We start from the raw sequence: 17,201 nt of genomic DNA, 5'->3' as shown, positions 1-17,201 counted from the left end.
GCAACACTGACATAAGCACGGAAATTGGTTTTGCAGCAATGGCGCAAGTGCTGAAAGTGGTTTTGCAACGCCAGCACAAGTGTAGAAAGTGGTTTTCAACCACAGCGCAAGTGCAGAAAGTGGTTTTGCAACACTAGCACAAGCACGGACAGTGGTTTTGCAACACTAGCACAAGTGCAGAAAGTGGTTTTCAACACCAGCACAAGTGTAGAAAGTCGTTTTGCAACACCACCACAAATGCTGTAAGTGGTTTTGCAACACTTGCACAAGTGTAGAAAGTGGTTTTGCAACACTAGCACAGGCACAGAAAGTGGTTTTCAACATCAGCGCAAGTGCGGAAAGTGGTTTTGCAACACCAGCACACGTGTAGAGAATGGTTTTCAACACCATTTTGTGCGTAGTGTGGTTTTCAGCAATAACACATGTGCATGTGGTGTGGTTTATGGCTACTACAACTGGCTGTGGTAGTGTGGTGTGGCTACTATAACAGTGTGGCTACTACAAATGGTTACTACAACCAGTGTGGCTACAACAGTAATAACAGTGTGGCTACCACAAATGGCTACCACAACACAAGTGCGTAGTGTGGTTTTCAGCAATAACACATGTGCATAAATTGTTTTTCAACACTAACATGAGTGCGTAAAGTGGTTTTGAAACAATAACATGAGTTTGTAGAGTGGTTTTGTAACACTAACAAAAGTGCAAAAAGTGGTTTTCAACAGCAGCACAGGTGTAGAAAGTGGTTTTGCAACACTAACATCAGAGCGGTTAGTGGTTTTGCAAAAGTAGCACTAGTGTCGAAAATGTTTTGCAACACCAGCACAAGTGCTGAAAGTGGTTTTGCAACACCAGCACAAGTGCTGAAAGTGGTTTTGCAACACCAGCACAAGTGTAGAAAGTGGGTTTCAACCCCAGCACAAGTGTAGAAAGTGGTTTTGCTTCAGTAGCACAAGTGCAGAACGTGGTTTTCAACACGAACACAGGTGCGGAAAGTGGTTTTGCAACACCAGCACATGTAATGAAAGTAGTTTTGCAACACCAGCACAAGTGTAGCAAGTGGTTTTGCAACACCAGCACAAGTGTAGAAAGTGGTTTTCAACACTAACACAGGTGCGGCAAGTGGTTTTGCAACAACAACACAAGTGCAAAAAGTGGTTTTCAAGATTAGCACAAGTAGGCAAAATCGTTTTCAACACGAACACATGCGCGGAAAGTGGTTATGCAACACAAACACAAGTGCGGGGAGAGGTTTTGCAATACCTGCACAAGTGCAAATGGTGTTTTTCAACAATAGCACAAGTGTAGAAAGTGGTTTTACAACACGAGCACAAATGCAGATTGTGGTTTTGCAAGACCAGCACAATTGCGTAAAGTGGTTTTGCAACACCACCACAAGTGAAGAAAGTGGTTTTCAACACCAGCACAAGTGTAGAAAGTGGTTTTGCAACAATAGCACAAGTGTAGAAAATGGTTTGCAACACCAGCACACGTGCAGAAAGTGGTTTTCAACACCAGCACAAGTGAAGAAAGTGGTTTTGCAACACCAACACAAGCACTGTAAGTGGTTTTGCAACACCAGCACAAGTGCTGAAAGTGGTTTTGCAACACCAGCACAAGTGCTGAAAGTGGTTTTGCAACACGAACATAAGAGCGGTTAGTGGTTTTGCAAAACTAGCACGAGTGTCGAAAGTGTTTTTGCAACACCAGCACAAGTGTAGAAAGTGGTTTTCAACACCAACACAACAGTAGAAAATGTTTTTGCAACACCAGAACAAGTGCTGAAAGTGGTTTTGCAACACCAGCACAAGTGTAGAAAGTTGTTTTGCAACACCAGCACAAGTGTAGAAATTGGTTTTCAACCCCAGCACAAGTGTAGAAAATGGTTTTGCAACAATAGCGCAAGTGTATAAAGTGGTTTTGCAACACCAGCACAAGTGCAGAAAGTGGTTTTCAACACCAGCACAAGTGAAGAGAGTGGTTTTGCAACACCAGCACAAGTGCTGAAAGTGCTTTTGCAACACCAGCACAAGTGCTGAAAGTGGTTTTGCAACATCAGCACAAAGGTAGAAAGTGGTTTTGCAACACTAGCACAAGTGTATAAAGTGGTTTTCAACACTAACACAGGTGCGGAAAGTGGTTTTGCAACACCAGCACATGTACTGAAAGTAGTTTTGCAACATCAGCACAAGTGTAGAAAGTGGTTTTGCAACACTAGCACAAGTGTAGAAAGTGGTTTTCAACACTAACACAGGTGTGGAAAGTGGTTTTGAAGAATAGCACAAGTAGGCAAAGTCGTTTTCAACACGAACACATGCGCGGAAAGTGGTTTTGCAACACTAACACAAGTGCGGAGAGAGGTTTTGCAACACCTGCACAAGTGTAGAAGTGGTTTTCAATACTACCACAAGTGCGAAATGTGGTTTTGCAACACTAACATAAGCACGGAAAGTGGTTTTGCAGTAATAGCGCAAGTGCAGAAAGTGGTTTTGCAACACAAGCACAAGCACGGACAGTGGTTTTGCAACACTATCACAAGCACGGAAAGTGGTTTTCAACATCAGCGCAAGTGCGGAAAGTGGTTTCGCAACACCAGCACAAGTGTAGAAAGTAGTTTCGCAACACCAGCACAAGTGTAGAAAGTGGTTTTGCAACACCACCACAAACGCTGTAAGTGGTTTTGCAAAACTTGCACAAGTGTAGAAAGTGCCTTTGCAACACTAGCACAGGCACAGAAAGTGGTTTTCAACATCAGCGCAAGTGCAGAAAGTGGTTTTGCAACACCAGCACACGTGTAGAAAATGGTTTTCAACACTAGCACAAGTGCGTGGTGTGGTTTTCAGCAATAACACATTTGCATAAATTGTTTTTCAACACTAACATGAGTGCGTAAAGTGGTTTCGAAACAATAACATGAGTTTGCAAAGTGGTTTTGCAATACTAACAAAAGTGCAAAAAGTGGTTTTCAACACCAGCACAAGAGTAGAAAATGTTTTTGCAGCACCAGCACAAGTGCTGAAAGTGGTTTTGCAACACCAGCACAAGTGTAGAAAGTGGTTTTCAACATCAGCGCAAGTGCGGAAAGTGGTTTTGCAACACCAGCACATGTGTAGAAAATGGTTTTCAACACTAACACAAGTGCATAGTGTGGTTTTCAGCAATAACACATGTGCATAAATTGTTTTTCAACACTAACATGAGTGCGTAAAGTGGTTTTGAAACAATGACATGAGTTTGTAAAGTGGTTTTGTAACACTAACAAAAGTGCAAAAAGTGGTTTTCAACACCAGCACAAGAGTAGAAAGTAGTTTTGCAACACTAACATAAGAGCGGTTAGTGGTTTTGCAAAACTAGCACAAGCGTCGAAAGTGTTTTTGCAACACCAGCACAAGTGTTGAAAGCGGTTTTCAACCCCACCCAAGAGTAGAAAATGTTTTTGCAACACCAGTACAAGTGCTGAAAGTGGTTTTGCAACACCAGCACAAGTGTAGAAAGTGGTTTTCAACACCAGCACAAGTGTAGAAAGCGGTTTTGCAACACTAACATTAGAGCTGTTAGTGGTTTTGCAAAACTAGCACAAGTGTCGAAAGTGTTTTTGCAACACCAGCACAAGTGCTGAAAGTGGTTTTGCAACAACAGCACAAGTGCTGAAAGTGGTTTTGCAACACCAGCACAAGTGTAGAAAGTGGTTTTCAACCCCAGCACAAGTGTAGAAAGTGGTTTTGCAACACCAACACAAGCGCTGTAAGTGGTTTTGCAACACTAGCACAAGTGTAGAAAGTGGTTTCGCAACACTAGCACAAGTGTAGAAAGTGGTTTTCAACACTATCACAAGTGCAAAAAGTGTTTTTTCCACACTAATACAAGTGCAAAAGTGGTTTCCTGCACCAACACATGTGCGAAAAGTGGTTTTTCAACACTAACACAAGTGAAAAAAGTGGTTTTTCAACACTAACACAGAGGCGAAAAGTGGTTTTTCCACACTAATACAAGTGCAAAAGTGGTTTCCTGCACCAACACAAGTGCGAAAAGTGGTTTTTCAACACTAACACAAGTGCAAAAAGTCGTTTTTCAACACTATCACAAGTGCAAAAAGTGTTTTTTCCACACTAATACAAGTGCAAAAGTGGTTTTTCAACACTAACACAAGTGCGAAAAGTGGTTTTTCAACACTAACACAAGGGCGAAAAGTGGTTTTTCCACACTAATACAAGTGCAAAAGTGGTTTCCTGCACCAACACAAGTGCGAAAAGTGGTTTTTCAACACTAACACAAGTGCGAAAAGTGGTTTTTCAACACTATCACAGGTGCAAAAAGTGTTTTTTCCACACTAATACAAGTGCAAAAGTGGTTTCCTTCACTAACACATGTGCGAAAAGTGGTTTCCTTCACCAACACCAGTGCGAAAAGTGGTTTTTCAACACTAACACAAGTGCGAAAAGTGGTTTCCTTCACCAACACCAGTGCGAAAAGTGGTTTTGCAACACCAGCACACGTGTAGAAAATGGTTTTCAACACTAGCACAAGTGCGTAGTGTGGTTTTCAGCAATAACACATGTGCATAAATTGTTTTTCAACACTAACATGAGTGCGTAAAGTGGTTTTGAAACAATAACATGAGTTTGTAAAGTGGTTTTGCAACACTAACAAAAGTGCAAAAAGTGGTTTTCAACACCAGCACAAGTGTAGAAAGTAGGTTTGCAATACTAACATGAGAGCGGTTAGTGGTTTTGCAAAACAAGCACAAGTGTCGAAAGTGTTTTTGCAACACCAGCACAAGTGCTGAAAGTGGTTTTGCAACACAAGCACAAGTGCTGAAAGTGGTTTTGCAACGCCAGCACAAGTGTAGAAAGTGGTTTTCAACCACAGCACAAGTGTAGAAAGTGGTTTTGCAACAATAGCACAAGTGTAGAAAGTGGTTTTGCAACACCAGCACACGTGCAGAAAGTGGTTCTCAACACCAGCACAAGTGTAGAAAGTGGTTTTGCAACACCACCACAAATGCTGTAAGTGGTTTTGCAACACTTGCACAAGTGTAGAAAGTGGTTTGGAACACTAGCACAGGCACAGAAAGTGGTTTTCAACATCAGCGCAAGTGCGGAAAGTGGTTTTGCAACACCAGCACACGTGTAGAAAATGGTTTTCAACACTAGCACAAGTGCGTAGTGTGGTTTTCAGCAATAACACATGTGCATAAATTGTTTTTCAACACTAACATGAGTGCGTAAAGTGGTTTTGAAACAATAACATGAGTTTGTAAAGTGGTTTTGCAACACTAACAAAAGTGCAAAAAGTGGTTTTCAACACCAGCACAAGTGTAGAAAGTAGGTTTGCAATACTAACATGAGAGCGGTTAGTGGTTTTGCAAAACAAGCACAAGTGTCGAAAGTGTTTTTGCAACACCAGCACAAGTGCTGAAAGTGGTTTTGCAACACCAGCACAAGTGCTGAAAGTGGTTTTGCAACGCCAGCACAAGTGCTGAAAGTGGTTTTCAACCACAGCACAAGTGTAGAAAGTGGTTTTGCAACAATAGCACAAGTGTAGAAAGTGGTTTTGCAACACCAGCACATGTGCAGAAAGTGGTTCTCAACACCAGCACAAGTGAACAGAGTGGTTTTGCAACACCATCACAAGCGCTGTAAGTGGTTTTGCAACACTAGCACAAGTGCAGAAAGTGGTTTTCAACACGAGCACAAGTGGAGAAAGTGGTTTTCAACACTAACACTGGTGCGGAAAGTGGTTTTGCGATAACAACACAAGTGCAAAAAGTGGTTTTCAAGAATAGCACAAGTAGGCAAAGTCGTTTTCAACACGAACACATGCGCGGAAAGTGGTTTTGCAACACCTGCACAAGTGTAGAAGTGGTTTTCAATACTACCACAAGTGCGAAATGTGGTTTTGCAACACTGACATAAGCACGGAAATTGGTTTTGCAGCAATGGCGCAAGTGCTGAAAGTGGTTTTGCAACGCCAGCACAAGTGTAGAAAGTGGTTTTCAACCACAGCGCAAGTGCAGAAAGTGGTTTTGCAACACTAGCACAAGCACGGACAGTGGTTTTGCAACACTAGCACAAGTGCAGAAAGTGGTTTTCAACACCAGCACAAGTGTAGAAAGTCGTTTTGCAACACCACCACAAATGCTGTAAGTGGTTTTGCAACACTTGCACAAGTGTAGAAAGTGGTTTTGCAACACTAGCACAGGCACAGAAAGTGGTTTTCAACATCAGCGCAAGTGCGGAAAGTGGTTTTGCAACACCAGCACACGTGTAGAGAATGGTTTTCAACACCATTTTGTGCGTAGTGTGGTTTTCAGCAATAACACATGTGCATGTGGTGTGGTTTATGGCTACTACAACTGGCTGTGGTAGTGTGGTGTGGCTACTATAACAGTGTGGCTACTACAAATGGTTACTACAACCAGTGTGGCTACAACAGTAATAACAGTGGGGCTACCACAAATGGCTACCACAACACAAGTGCGTAGTGTGGTTTTCAGCAATAACACATGTGCATAAATTGTTTTTCAACACTAACATGAGTGCGTAAAGTGGTTTTGAAACAATAACATGAGTTTGTAGAGTGGTTTTGTAACACTAACAAAAGTGCAAAAAGTGGTTTTCAACAGCAGCACAGGTGTAGAAAGTGGTTTTGCAACACTAACATCAGAGCGGTTAGTGGTTTTGCAAAAGTAGCACTAGTGTCGAAAATGTTTTGCAACACCAGCACAAGTGCTGAAAGTGGTTTTGCAACACCAGCACAAGTGCTGAAAGTGGTTTTGCAACACCAGCACAAGTGTAGAAAGTGGGTTTCAACCCCAGCACAAGTGTAGAAAGTGGTTTTGCTTCAGTAGCACAAGTGCAGAACGTGGTTTTCAACACGAACACAGGTGCGGAAAGTGGTTTTGCAACACCAGCACATGTAATGAAAGTAGTTTTGCAACACCAGCACAAGTGTAGCAAGTGGTTTTGCAACACCAGCACAAGTGTAGAAAGTGGTTTTCAACACTAACACAGGTGCGGCAAGTGGTTTTGCAACAACAACACAAGTGCAAAAAGTGGTTTTCAAGATTAGCACAAGTAGGCAAAATCGTTTTCAACACGAACACATGCGCGGAAAGTGGTTATGCAACACAAACACAAGTGCGGGGAGAGGTTTTGCAATACCTGCACAAGTGCAAATGGTGTTTTTCAACAATAGCACAAGTGTAGAAAGTGGTTTTACAACACGAGCACAAATGCAGATTGTGGTTTTGCAAGACCAGCACAATTGCGTAAAGTGGTTTTGCAACACCACCACAAGTGAAGAAAGTGGTTTTCAACACCAGCACAAGTGTAGAAAGTGGTTTTGCAACAATAGCACAAGTGTAGAAAATGGTTTGCAACACCAGCACACGTGCAGAAAGTGGTTTTCAACACCAGCACAAGTGAAGAAAGTGGTTTTGCAACACCAACACAAGCACTGTAAGTGGTTTTGCAACACCAGCACAAGTGCTGAAAGTGGTTTTGCAACACCAGCACAAGTGCTGAAAGTGGTTTTGCAACACGAACATAAGAGCGGTTAGTGGTTTTGCAAAACTAGCACGAGTGTCGAAAGTGTTTTTGCAACACCAGCACAAGTGTAGAAAGTGGTTTTCAACACCAACACAACAGTAGAAAATGTTTTTGCAACACCAGAACAAGTGCTGAAAGTGGTTTTGCAACACCAGCACAAGTGTAGAAAGTTGTTTTGCAACACCAGCACAAGTGTAGAAATTGGTTTTCAACCCCAGCACAAGTGTAGAAAATGGTTTTGCAACAATAGCGCAAGTGTATAAAGTGGTTTTGCAACACCAGCACAAGTGCAGAAAGTGGTTTTCAACACCAGCACAAGTGAAGAGAGTGGTTTTGCAACACCAGCACAAGTGCTGAAAGTGCTTTTGCAACACCAGCACAAGTGCTGAAAGTGGTTTTGCAACATCAGCACAAAGGTAGAAAGTGGTTTTGCAACACTAGCACAAGTGTATAAAGTGGTTTTCAACACTAACACAGGTGCGGAAAGTGGTTTTGCAACACCAGCACATGTACTGAAAGTAGTTTTGCAACATCAGCACAAGTGTAGAAAGTGGTTTTGCAACACTAGCACAAGTGTAGAAAGTGGTTTTCAACACTAACACAGGTGTGGAAAGTGGTTTTGAAGAATAGCACAAGTAGGCAAAGTCGTTTTCAACACGAACACATGCGCGGAAAGTGGTTTTGCAACACTAACACAAGTGCGGAGAGAGGTTTTGCAACACCTGCACAAGTGTAGAAGTGGTTTTCAATACTACCACAAGTGCGAAATGTGGTTTTGCAACACTAACATAAGCACGGAAAGTGGTTTTGCAGTAATAGCGCAAGTGCAGAAAGTGGTTTTGCAACACAAGCACAAGCACGGACAGTGGTTTTGCAACACTATCACAAGCACGGAAAGTGGTTTTCAACATCAGCGCAAGTGCGGAAAGTGGTTTCGCAACACCAGCACAAGTGTAGAAAGTAGTTTCGCAACACCAGCACAAGTGTAGAAAGTGGTTTTGCAACACCACCACAAACGCTGTAAGTGGTTTTGCAAAACTTGCACAAGTGTAGAAAGTGCCTTTGCAACACTAGCACAGGCACAGAAAGTGGTTTTCAACATCAGCGCAAGTGCAGAAAGTGGTTTTGCAACACCAGCACACGTGTAGAAAATGGTTTTCAACACTAGCACAAGTGCGTGGTGTGGTTTTCAGCAATAACACATTTGCATAAATTGTTTTTCAACACTAACATGAGTGCGTAAAGTGGTTTCGAAACAATAACATGAGTTTGCAAAGTGGTTTTGCAATACTAACAAAAGTGCAAAAAGTGGTTTTCAACACCAGCACAAGAGTAGAAAATGTTTTTGCAGCACCAGCACAAGTGCTGAAAGTGGTTTTGCAACACCAGCACAAGTGTAGAAAGTGGTTTTCAACATCAGCGCAAGTGCGGAAAGTGGTTTTGCAACACCAGCACATGTGTAGAAAATGGTTTTCAACACTAACACAAGTGCATAGTGTGGTTTTCAGCAATAACACATGTGCATAAATTGTTTTTCAACACTAACATGAGTGCGTAAAGTGGTTTTGAAACAATGACATGAGTTTGTAAAGTGGTTTTGTAACACTAACAAAAGTGCAAAAAGTGGTTTTCAACACCAGCACAAGAGTAGAAAGTAGTTTTGCAACACTAACATAAGAGCGGTTAGTGGTTTTGCAAAACTAGCACAAGCGTCGAAAGTGTTTTTGCAACACCAGCACAAGTGTTGAAAGCGGTTTTCAACCCCACCCAAGAGTAGAAAATGTTTTTGCAACACCAGTACAAGTGCTGAAAGTGGTTTTGCAACACCAGCACAAGTGTAGAAAGTGGTTTTCAACACCAGCACAAGTGTAGAAAGCGGTTTTGCAACACTAACATTAGAGCTGTTAGTGGTTTTGCAAAACTAGCACAAGTGTCGAAAGTGTTTTTGCAACACCAGCACAAGTGCTGAAAGTGGTTTTGCAACAACAGCACAAGTGCTGAAAGTGGTTTTGCAACACCAGCACAAGTGTAGAAAGTGGTTTTCAACCCCAGCACAAGTGTAGAAAGTGGTTTTGCAACACCAACACAAGCGCTGTAAGTGGTTTTGCAACACTAGCACAAGTGTAGAAAGTGGTTTCGCAACACTAGCACAAGTGTAGAAAGTGGTTTTCAACACTAACACAGGTGCGGAAAGTGGTTTTGCAACACCAGCACATGTACTGAAAGTAGTTTTGCAACAGAGCACAAGTGTAGAAAGTGGTTTTCAATACTAACACAGGTGCAGAAAGTGGTTTTGTGACAACGATACAAGTGCAAAAAGTGGTTTTCAAGAATAGCACAAGTAGGCAAAGTCGTTTTCAACACGAACACATGCACGGAAAGTGGTTTTGCAATACCAGCACATGTACTGAAAGTAGTTTTGCAACACCTGCACAAGTGCAGAAAGTGGTTTTGCAACACCAGCACAAGTGTAGAAAGTGGTTTTCAAAACCAGCACAAGAGCGGAAATTGTTTTTGCAACACTAACATGAGTGCGTAAAGTGGTTTTGAAACAATAACATGAGTTTGTCAAGTGGTTTTGCAACACTAACACAAGTGTAAAAAGTGGTTTTCAACACCAGTAAAAGAGTAGAAAATGGTTTGCAACACCAGCACATGTGCTGAAAGTAGTTTTGCAACACCAGCACAAGTGTAGAAAGTGGTTTTGCAACACTAGCACAAGTGTAGAACGTGGTTTTCAACACTAACATAGGTGCGGAAAGTGGTTTTGCAACACCAGCATATGTACTGAAAGTAGTTTTGCAACACCAGCACAAGTGTAGAAAGTGGTTTTGCAACACTAGCACAAAAGTAGAAAGTGGTTTTGCAACACGAGCACAAGCATGGAAAGTGGTTTTCAACATCAGCGCAAGTGCGGAAAGTGGTTTTGCAACACCAGCACAAGTGCAGAAAGTGGTTGTGCAACACCAGCACAAGTGCAGAAAGTGGTTTTCAACACAAGCACAAGTGTAGAAAGTGATTTTGCAACACCACCACAAACGCTGTAAGTGGTTTTGCAACACTAGCACAGGCACAAAAAGTGGTTTTCACCATCAGCGCAAGTGCTGAAAGTGGTTTTGCAACACCAGCACACGTGTAGAAAAATGGTTTTCAACACTAGCACAAGTGCGTAGTGTGGTTTTCAGCAATAACACATGTGCATAAATTGTTTTTCAACACTAACATGAGTGCGTAAAGTGATTTTGAAACAACAACATGAGTTTGTGAAGTGGTTTTGCAACACTAGCACAAGTGTCGAAAGTGTTTTTGCAACACCAGCACAAGTGTAGAAAGTGGTTTTCAACACCAACACAAGAGGAGAAAATGTTTTTGCAACACCAGCACAAGTGCTGAAAGTGGTTTTGCAACGCCAGCACAAGTGTAGAAAGTGGTTTTGCAACAATAGCACAAGTGTAGAAAGTGGTTTTGCAACACCAGCACACGTGCAGAAAGTGGTTTTCAACACCAGCACAAGTGAAGAGAGTGGTTTTGCAACGCCAGCACAAGTGTAGAAAGTGGTTTTACAACACTAGCACAAGTGTAGAAAGTGGTTTTCAACACTAACACAGGTGCGGAAAGTGATTTTGCAACACCAGTACATGTACTGAAAGTAGTTTTGCAACACCAGCACAAGTGTAGAAAGTGGTTTTGCAACACTAGCACAAGCGTAGAAAGTGGTTTTCAACACTAACACAGGTGCGGAAAGTGGTTTTGTGAACACAACACAAGCGCAAAAAGTGGTTTTCAAGAATAGCACAAATAGGCAAAGTCGTTTTCAACACGAACACATGCGCAGAAAGTGGTTTTGCAACAATAACACAAGTGCGGAGAGAGGTTTTGCAACACCTGCACAAGTGTAGAAGTGGTTTTCAATACTACCACAAGTGCGAAATGTGGTTTTGCAACTCTAACATGAGCACGGAAAGTGGTTTTGCAGCAATAGCGCAAGTGCAGAAAGTGGTTTTGCAACACTAGCACAAGCACGGACAGTGGTTTTGCAACACTAGCACAAGCACGGAACGTGGTTTTCAACATCAGGGCAAGTGCGGAAAGTGGTTTCGCAACACCAGCACAAGTGTAGAAAGTGGTTTTGCAACACCAGCACAAGTGCAGAAAGTGGTTTTCAACACCAGCACAAGTGTAGAAAGTGGTTTTGCAACACCACCACAAATGCTGTAAGTGGTTTTGCAACACTTGCACAAGTGTAGAAAGTGGTTTGGAACACTAGCACAGGCACAGAAAGTGGTTTTCAACATCAGCGCAAGTGCGGAAAGTGGTTTTGCAACACCAGCACACGTGTAGAAAATGGTTTTCAACACTAGCACAAGTGCGTAGTGTGGTTTTCAGCAATAACACATGTGCATAAATTGTTTTTCAACACTAACATGAGTGCGTAAAGTGGTTTTGAAACAATAACATGAGTTTGTAAAGTGGTTTTGCAACACTAACAAAAGTGCAAAAAGTGGTTTTCAACACCAGCACAAGTGTAGAAAGTAGGTTTGCAATACTAACATGAGAGCGGTTAGTGGTTTTGCAAAACAAGCACAAGTGTCGAAAGTGTTTTTGCAACACCAGCACAAGTGCTGAAAGTGGTTTTGCAACACAAGCACAAGTGCTGAAAGTGGTTTTGCAACGCCAGCACAAGTGTAGAAAGTGGTTTTCAACCACAGCACAAGTGTAGAAAGTGGTTTTGCAACAATAGCACAAGTGTAGAAAGTGGTTTTGCAACACCAGCACACGTGCAGAAAGTGGTTCTCAACACCAGCACAAGTGAAGAGAGTGGTTTTGCAACACCATCACAAGCGCTGTAAGTGGTTTTGCAACACTAGCACAAGTGTAGAAAGTGGTTTTCAACACGAGCACAAGTGTAGAAAGTGGTTTTCAACACTAACACTGGTGCGGAAAGTGGTTTTGCGATAACAACACAAGTGCAAAAAGTGGTTTTCAAGAATAGCACAAGTAGGCAAAGTCGTTTTCAACACGAACACATGCGCGGAAAGTGGTTTTGCAACACCTGCACAAGTGTAGAAGTGGTTTTCAATACTACCACAAGTGCGAAATGTGGTTTTGCAACACTGACATAAGCACGGAAATTGGTTTTGCAGCAATGGCACAAGTGCAGAAAGTGGTTTTGCAACGCCAGCACAAGTGTAGAAAGTGGTTTTGCAACACCACCACAAATGCTGTAAGTGGTTTTGCAACACTTGCACAAGTGTAGAAAGTGGTTTTGCAACACTAGCACAGGCACAGAAAGTGGTTTTCAACATCAGCGCAAGTGCGGAAAGTGGTTTTGCAACACCAGCACACGTGTAGAGAATGGTTTTCAACACCATTTTGTGCGTCGTGTGGTTTTCAGCAATAACACATGTGCATGTGGTGTGGTTTATGGCTACTACAACTGGCTGTGGTAGTGTGGTGTGGCTACTATAACAGTGTGGCTACTACAAATGGTTACTACAACCAGTGTGGCTACAACAGTAATAACAGTGTGGCTACCACAAATGGCTACTACAACACAAGTGCGTAGTGTGGTTTTCAGCAATAATACATGTGCATAAATTGTTTTTCAACACTAACATGAGTGCGTAAAGTGGTTTTGCACTTGTGTTGAGTGCGTAAAGCGCAACATGAGTGCGTAAAGTGGTTTTGAAACAATAACATGAGTTTGTAGAGTGGTTTTGTAACACTAACAAAAGTGCAAAAAGTGGTTTTCAACAGCAGCACAGGTGTAGAAAGTGGTTTTGCAACACTAACATCAGAGCGGTTAGTGGTTTTGCAAAAGTAGCACAAGTGTCGAAAATGTTTTGCAACACCAGCACAAGTGCTGAAAGTGGTTTTGCAACACCAGCACAAGTGCTGAAAGTGGTTTTGCAACACCAGCACAAGTGTAGAAAGTGGTTTTCAACCCCAGCACAAGTGTAGAAAGTGGTTTTGCTTCACTAGCACAAGTGCAGAACGTGGTTTTCAACACGAACACAGATGCGGAAAGTGGTTTTGCAACACCAGCACATGTAATGAAAGTAGTTTTGCAACACCAGCACAAGTGTAGAAAGTGGTTTTGCAACACTAGCACAAGTGTAGAAAGTGGTTTTCAACACTAACACAGGTGCGGCAAGTGGTTTTGCAACAACAACACAAGTGCAAAAAGTGGTTTTCAAGATTAGCACAAGTAGGCAAAATCGTTTTCAACACGAACACATGCGCGGAAAGTGGTTATGCAACACAAACACCAGTGCGGGGAGAGGTTTTGCAATACCTGCACAAGTGCAAATGGTGTTTTTCAACAATAGCACAAGTGTAGAAAGTGGTTTTACAACACGAGCACAAATGCAGATTGTGGTTTTGCAAGACCAGCACAATTGCGTAAAGTGGTTTTGCAACACCACCACAAGTGAAGAAAGTGGTTTTCAACACCAGCACAAGTGTAGAAAGTGGTTTTGCAACACTAACATCAGAGCGGTTAGTGGTTTTGCAAAACCAGCACAAGTGTCGAAAGTGTTTTTGCAACACCAGCACAAGTGCTGAAAGTGGTTTTGCAACACTTGCACAAGTGTAGAAAGTGGTTTTGCAACACTAGCACAGGCACAGAAAGTGGTTTTCAACACCAGCACAAGTGCGTCGTGTGATTTTCATCAATAACACATGTGCATAAATTGTTTATCAACACTAACATGAGTGCGTAAAGTGGGATTGAAACAATAACATGAGTTTGTAAAGTGGTTTTGCAACACTAACAAAAGTGCAAAAAGTGGTTTTCAACACCAGCAGAAGAGTAGAAAATGTTTTTGCAACACCAACACAAGCGCTGTAAGTGGTTTTGCAACACCAGCACAAGTGCGGAAAGTTGTTTTCAACACCACCACAAGTGTTGAAAGTGGTTTTGCAACACCAACACAAGCGCTGTAAGTGGTTTTCAACACCAGCGCAAGTGCAGATAAGTGTTTTTCCCACACGAGAACAAGTGCGGAAAGGAGTTTTCAACAACATCGCAAGTGCGGAAAGTGGTTTTGCAACACCAGCACAAGTGTAGAAAGTGGTTTTCAACACTAACACGGGTGTGGAAAGTGGTTTTGCGATAACAACACAAGTGCAAAAAGTGGTTTTCAAGAATAGCACAAGTAGGCAAAGTCGTTTTCAACACGAACACATGCGCGGAAATTGGTTTTGCAACACTAACACAAGTATGGAAAGTGGTTTTGCAATACTAAAATAAGTGTAGAAAGTGGATTTCAACACTAACACGGGTGCGGTAAGTGGTTTTGCAACAACAACACAAGTGCAAAAAGTGGTTTTCAAAAATAGCACAAGTGTAGAAAGTGGTTTTGCAACACAAGCACAAGTGCAGAAAGTGGTTTTACATCACCAGCACAAGTGCAGAATGTGGTTTTCAACACCAGCACAAGTGTAGAAAGTGGTTTTGCAACACGAACACAAGCGCTGTAAGTGGTTTTGCAACAATAGCACAAGTGTAGAAAGTGGTTTTGCGACATCAGCACAAGTGCTGAAAGTTCTTTTGCAACATGAGCACAAGTGTAGAAAGTGGTTTTGCGACATCAGCACAAGTGCTGAAAGTTCTTTTGCAACATGAGCACAAGTGTAGAAAGTGGTTTTGCAACACCAGCACAACTGCGAAAGTGGTTTTGCAACACCATCACAAGTGCGGAAAGTGGTTTTGCTACACTATCACAAGTGCAAAAAGTGGTTTTTCCACACTAATACAAGTGCAAAAGTGGTTTCCTGCACCAACACAAGTGCGAAAAGTGGTTTTTCCACAGTAATACAAGTGCAAAAGTGGTTTCCTGCACCAACACAAGTGCGAAAAGTGGTTTTTCAACACTAATACAAGTGCAAAAAGTGTTTTTTCAACACTATCACAAGTGCAAAAAGTGTTTTTTCCACAGTAATACAAGTGCAAAGTGGTTTCCTGCACCAACACAAGTGCGAAAAGTGGTTTTTCAACACTAACACAAGTGCGAAAAGTGGTTTTTCAACACTAACACAAGGGCGAAAAGTGGTTTTTCCACACTAATACAAGTGCAAAAGTGGTTTCCTGCACCAACACAAGTGCGAAAAGTGGTTTTTCAACACTAACACAAGTGCGAAAAGTGGTTTTTCAACACTATCACAAGTGCAAAAAGTGTTTTTTCCACACTAATACAAGTGCAAGGGTGGTTTTTCAACACTAATACAAGTGCGAAAAGTGGTTTTTCAACACTAACACAAGGGCGAAAAGTGGTTTTTCCACACTAATACAAGTGCAAAAGTGGTTTCCTGCACCAACACAAGTGCGAAAAGTGGTTTTTCAACACTAACACATGTGCGAAAAGTGGTTTTTCAACACTATCACAAGTGCAAAAAGTGTTTTTTCCACACTAATACAAGTGCAAAAGTGGTTTCCTGCACCAACACATGTGCGAAAAGTGGTTTTTCAACACTAACACAAGTGAAAAAAGTGGTTTTTCAACACTAACACAAAGGCGAAAAGTGGTTTTTCCACACTAATACAAGTGCAAAAGTGGTTTCCTGCACCAACACAAGTGCGAAAAGTGGTTTTTCAACACTAACACAAGTGCGAAAAGTCGTTTTTCAACACTAACACAAGGGCGAAAAGTGTTTTTTCCACACTAATACAAGTGCAAAAGTGGTTTTTCAACACTAACACAAGTGCGAAAAGTGGTTTTTCAACACTAACACAAGGGCGAAAAGTGGTTTTTCCACACTAATACAAGTGCAAAAGTGGTTTCCTGCACCAACACAAGTGCGAAAAGTGGTTTTTCAACACTAACACAAGTGCGAAAAGTGGTTTTTCAACACTATCACAGGTGCAAAAAGTGTTTTTTCCACACTAATACAAGTGCAAAAGTGGTTTCCTTCACTAACACATGTGCGAAAAGTGGTTTCCTTCACCAACACCAGTGCGAAAAGTGGTTTTTCAACACTAACACAAGTGCGAAAAGTGGTTTCCTTCACCAACACCAGTGCGAAAAGTGGTTTTTCAACACTAACAAAAGTGCGAAAAGTGGTTTTTCCACACTAATACAAGTGCAAAAGTGGTCTCCTGCACCAACACAAGTGCGAAAAGTGGTTTTTCAACACTAACACAAGTGTGAAAAGTGGTTTCCTTCACCAACACATGTGCGAAAAGTGGGTTTTCAACACTAACACAAGTGCGAAAAGTGGTTTCCTTCACCAACACCAGTGCGAAAAGTGGTTTTTCAACATGAACACAAGTGCAAAAAGTGGTTTTTCCACACTAATACAAGTGCAAAAGTGGTTTTTCTGCACCAACACATGTGCAAAAAGTGGTTTTTCAACATTATCACAAGTGCAAAAAGTGTTTTTTTCCACACTAATACAAGTGCAAAAGTGGTTTCCTGCACGAACACATGTGCGAAATGTGGTTTCATTCACTAACACATGTGCAAAAAGTGGGTTTTCAACACTAACACAAGTGCGAAAAGTGGTTTCCTTCACCAACACCAGTGCGAAAAGTGGTTTTTCAACACTAACACAAGTGCGAAAAGTGGTTTTTCCACACTAATACAAGTGCAAAAGTGGTTTCCTGCACCAATACAAGTTCGAAAAGTGGTTTTTCAACACTAACACAAGTGC

The sequence above is a fragment of the Myxine glutinosa genome, chromosome 2, assembly GCF_964187855.1.
Source record: "Myxine glutinosa chromosome 2, kmMyxGlut1.1, whole genome shotgun sequence".
NCBI lineage: Eukaryota > Metazoa > Chordata > Myxini > Myxiniformes > Myxinidae > Myxine > Myxine glutinosa.
The sequence above is the reverse complement of the archived record's forward strand: the minus strand, read 5'-3'. Positions refer to the sequence as shown.